Source organism: Grammomys surdaster, unplaced genomic scaffold (assembly GCF_004785775.1).
Source record: "Grammomys surdaster isolate TR1022 unplaced genomic scaffold, NIH_TR_1.0 265, whole genome shotgun sequence".
Classification (NCBI taxonomy): Eukaryota; Metazoa; Chordata; class Mammalia; order Rodentia; family Muridae; genus Grammomys; species Grammomys surdaster.
The window spans coordinates 121,086-126,395 of record NW_021604706.1 but is presented as its reverse complement, the minus strand read 5'-3'; the positions used below and the strand labels follow the sequence as shown (position 1 = coordinate 126,395).

The 5,310-nt window shown below is 38.8% G+C and overlaps 1 non-coding gene across 1 annotated transcript; it reads right to left on the bottom strand.

Moving 5' to 3' along the window:
* Positions 1-497: 497 nt before the first annotated feature.
* LOC114628206 lies at positions 498-641 on the bottom strand. The gene has a single exon (XR_003712459.1). It is a non-coding gene; the product is annotated as a small nucleolar RNA SNORA48 (small nucleolar RNA).
* Between the last annotated feature and the right edge of the window lie 4,669 nt (positions 642-5,310).

The following is a 5,310-nucleotide window of genomic DNA, read 5'->3' as shown; positions in this document are numbered from 1 at the left end:
ATGGCCAGTTATGTATAGCTCCTGGACATCTATGTGGTCTCCTTGGCTGCCCTGACCAGAGACAACCCCACTTTCTCTAGTGTTAATATGAGCCATGGACATGGCACTGACCCCTGCTGCTGGATAGCCATGGACCTAGACATGACCTTCAGTGGCAGTTAGGGCTAGGGCAGGTTTGGCTACTCACAAGAGACCTTTCCACCCTTGAGTCTCCATTTCCATCTCTGTTAGTAATGCTCAAGCTGCTTCACTTCTCTTTCCCACCCATTTGACCACCATATACTTACTCTCTGTGGTGACTCCCACTGTAGGCTGGCCATACAGTTGGTGGGCCCTTGGGTGACATCTTCCATCCCTGCTGCATTACCATGGTGGCAAGCAGGTATCTATGGACTGCCTGTGTCATGAACTGGAGGGCAGATATCTGGGTGACATGGTGGAATGCAGGTCTTGGTCTTCCTACTCCTGCACTATGTTGCTTTGCTTTGATTTTACTTCTATGAGTCCTAAGCATAAGACAGCTTTGGCCATGAAGCCATGCATCAAGCCTGAATGAACAAAGGACTGCCATCTGCTCTGCCCCTGGCTGATATAAGAACACCACCAACCACAAGGTATCTCTTTGCCCATTACCAGGGGGGTAGAGTTCTTATTTTGAGAGTCAGAAGGATTCTTATAACTTGTAGATCAATAGATCTATCTATCTATCTATCTATCTATCTATCTATCTATCTATCTTTTTTCTTTCTTTCTATTTATCTATGTATACATGTGTATGCCCATATGTATGTTTGTTTTTTAGAAGAAGACAATGTGAGGAATTATAGATATCTAAATACTTGATAAAATATTAATACAAGGAAACAATAAATGTGTAAGGCTCCCGGAGTGGGGAGACCCCTACTCAAGCCACAGGAGAGTATGACCATCTAGAATCACATGAGAGACCGAACTTGTTGTAAACCGCAAAAGGCTTTATTTCTGGATTTTGGGGTATCAGTGGGCTGAGGCCGAGGCTCACAAGGGGAGCGTCGACCCCGAGGCTGACCCCTAGGCTCGGGAGTAAAGGGTATTTAAATGAGAAAACTGCAAGCCGGGGGTGGGGGGGGGGGGAGGGTGGGGTGGGGGGGTGGGGGGGGGTGGTGGTAAAGGGGGAAATCAAAAAAAGGAACAGTAGCTAGTCATAAACTAAGGTGGGGAGTGGGAAACATCTTGTACACATTTTTTTCAGGTTTGTGACCTTAACCTAGCCTATTGTGGTCAGTCATTTCTCAGAGTATCTTGACCAACCTGTATTTGTAGTTCTGCTATTCTTTGTTGGAACAACCTGACTTACTTGTCCCCTGGCTAATTTTTGTTTTGAGTGGCCAGCTAGTTCCTAGAACCTAGGCCTGTGTACCTGTCAACCTTAATCCAAATGAAGGGTTTCGGGCTTCTCTATGAATTTTTAAATGAATCAATAAAATTTCCAGAAAAACTTAGTGTATGCCTAGCATTATGGTTCCATGTTGAGCCATTCTGCCAGGGTGTTTCTGTTTTGTGTTATGAGTGGTGTGTCATGCTGATACCAGGAGAATATTAGATATAATCTATTCAGGCATATTTAGGCTTACATGTCCTCCAGGATGCTTTTCCAATTAACAACCCAGTTAGATACGGGGTATAGCTACTGTTTCCAAGAGGACCTTCCTGCTTGTCAAAAGTAGAACAGGGACTAAATAATATTTATGACTACTCTTTAGAACTAGTAGTAGCCTAGGACTGGGGAAGTGGAAGGAGTGACTTAGAAAACAATGGAATTGCAAGAAAAAGGTAATCACAATAAAGTCAAGGAAAGGGGAGCATATGATAATAGCTTAGGCACAGGGACTACTGATCATTTATGCACAGGAAAAGATTCCATTCATATGCCATATGTTTCTTGACAAATATAATGAATGACCTAGGTCTAGTTAGTTATAGGGCTTTTATCACAGAGCTTGTGAGGCTTCATAAATTCATTTTGTAGCTAAGACTCTCTTCAACTTGTAGCATCTTTAACAGTTATTTTATTTGGGGTGGTAAGTATAATTAATATTTTCTAAAAGAGGAAAGAATTGGCACAATTAGAGACAACATACATTACTATCTAACAGTCATCAATGTGCCAAATAGTACTACTGGTTCACCTATGTGATCCTTATTTTTTCTGAACCTAACTTTCACAATTATAAGATGGGAACAATAATAACTAATTTCTAGGGTTGTTGTGAAGAATAAAAGAACTTGAGTATTCTTTTTGAGATGCTCTTTCCATAACAAAGCACCTAGAAATCGTGGATAAAATGTGAGCTCCCAGGAAAGTAAAGAAAATCTCTAGGATACAGAAAAAGTAGAAAACAGAAATCAAAATGATAGACAAGCTTTCAAATCACTTGATGCCACTATCTGGATTGTAGATCTCTGATTCTTTAAAAATAAATTTCTTACCTTTATTAATTATGTTTGTGTGGAGATGGTTATGCATACCATTACCTACATATGGAGGTCAAAAGACAATTTGTGGGAGTCAGTTCTTTCTTTTTACAATGTGAAATTCACGGAAATAACTCAGGTCACCAGTCTTGGTTATATCACCAGCTCCTCTGATCCTTTTTAATTTTTGGAGACAGGGTTCTACCATGAGACTCTTTTTTGCTTGAAACTCATTATATAGACTAGATTAGCCTGCCTGTATAGATTAGCCTTGCTGTATATTGCTTTACTATGTCTATGTATGGACCTTGAATTCCTGATCTTTCCAAGACTTTTATCATGAAGGGGTGTTGAATTTTGTCAAATGCTTTCTCAGCATCTAGTGAGATGATCATGTGGTTTTTTTCTTTGAGTTTGTTTATATAATGGATTACATTGATGGATTTCCGTATATTGAACCAACCCTGCATTCCTGGGATAAAGCCTACTTGATCATGATGAAAAATTGTTTTGATGTGTTCTAGGATTCGGTTTGCTAGAATTTTATTGAGTAATTTTGCATCAATGTTCATAAGGGAGATTGGTCTGAAGTTCTCTTTCTTTGTTGGGTCTTTGTGTGGTTTAGATATGAGCGTAATTGTGACTTTATAGAATGAATTCGGTAGTGTACCTTCTGTTTCTATTTTGTGGAATAGTTTGAAGAGAATTGGCATTAGGTCTTCCTTGAAGGTCTGATAGAATTCTGCACTAAAACCGTCTGGTCCTGGGCTTTTTTTAGTGGGGAGACTTTTAATGACTGCTGCTATTTCCTTAGGGGTTATGGGACTATTTAGATGGTTTATCTGCTCCTGGTTTAACTTTGGTACCTGGTATCTGTCTAGGAAATTGTCCATTTTATCCAGGTTTTCCAGTTTTGTTGAGTATAGGCCTGTGTAATAAGATCTGATGATTTTTTGCATTTCTTCAGTTTCTGTTGTTATGTCTCCCTTTTCAGTTCTGATTTTATTAATTTGGATACTGTCTCTCTGCCCTCTGATTAGTCTGGCTAAGGGTTTATCTATCTTGTTGATTTTCTCAAAGAACCAGCTCCTGCTTTTATTGATTCTTTGGATAGTTCTTTTTGTTTCTATTTGGTTGATTTCAGCCCTGAGTTTGATTATTTCCTGCCTTCTACTCCTCTTGGGTGTATTAGCTTCTTTTTGTTCTAGAGCTTTCAGGTGCATTGTCAAGCTGCTAGTGTAAGCTCCTGCCAGTTTCTTTTTGTAGGCACTTAGAACTATGAATTTTCCTCTTAGCACTGCTTTCATTGTATCCCATAGGTTTTGGTATGATGTGTCATCCTTTTCATTAAATTCTAAGTCTTTAATTTCTTTCTTTATTTCTTCCCTGACCAGATTATCAAAGAGTAGGGTGTTGTTCAGTTTCCATGTGAATGTGGGCTTTCCATTGTCTTTGTCATTTTTGAAGACCAGCCTTAGACCATGGTGATCTGATAGGATGCAAGGGATTATTTCAATTTTTTTGAATCTGTTGAGGCCTGTTTTGTGCCCAATTATATGGTCTATTTTGGAGAAGGTACCATGAGGTGCTGAGAAATAGGTATATTCTTTTGCTTCAGGATGAAATGTTCTATAGATATCTGTTAAGTCCATTTGGTTCATAACTTCTGTTAGTTTCACTGTATCTCTGTTTAGTTTGTTTCCATGATCTATCCACTGCTGAGAATGGGGTGTTGAAGTCTCCCACTTTTATTGTGTGAGGTGCAATGTGTGCTTTGAGCTTTAGTAAGGTTTCTTTTATGAAGATGAGTGCTCTTGCATTTGGTGCATAGATATTCAGAATTGAGAGTTCATGTTGGTTGACTTTTCCTTTGACAAGTATGAAATGTCCTTCCTTATCTTTTTTGATAGCTTTAAGCTGAAAGTCGATTTTATTCAATATTAGAATGGCTACTCCAGCTTGTTTCTTAGGCCCATTTGCTTGAAAAAATGTTTTCCAATCTTTTACTCTAAAGTAGTGTCTGTCTTTGTGGCTGAGGTGGGTTTCCTGTATGCAGCAAAAAGCTGGGTCCTTTTTGTGTATCCAGTCTGTTAGCCTATGCTTTTTTATTGGGGAATTGAGTCCATTGATGTTAAGAGATATTAAGGAGAAGGTGGTGTTGCTTCCTGTCATTTTTGCTAATAGGGGAGGCATTGTTTATGTGGTTATCTTCTTTTGGGTTTGTTGGAAGGGAATTATTTTCTTCCTCTTTCTAGGGTATAGTTGCCCTCTTTGTATTGGAGCTTTCCTGCTATTATTCTTTGTAGAGCTGGATTTGTGGGAAGATAATGTGTAAATTCGGTTTTGTTGTGGAATATCTTGGTTTCTCCATCTATGGTAATTGAGAGTTTTGCTGGGTATAGTAGCCTGGGCTGGCATTTATGTTCTCTTAGGGTCTGTATGACATCTGTCCAGGATCTTCTGGGTTTTATAGTATCTGGTGAGAAGTCAGGTGTAATTCTGATAGGTTTGCCTTTATATGTTACTTGGCCTTTTTCCCTTACTGCTTTAAAAATTTTTTTCTTTGTTTTGTACGTTTTGTGTTTTGACTATTATGTGATGGGAGGTATTTCTTTTCTGATCTAGCCTATTTGGTGTTCTGTAGGCTTCTTGTATGATTATGGGATTATGGTTATTCTCATTCCTTAGGTTGGGGAAGTTTTCTTCTATAATTTTGTTGAAGATATTTATTGGCCCTTTAAGTTGGGAATCTTCACTCTCTTCTATACCTATTATCCTTACTTAGGTTTGGTCTTCTCATTGTGTCCTGGATTTCTTGGATGTTTTGTTTTAAGAACTTTTTGCATTTTGTGTTTT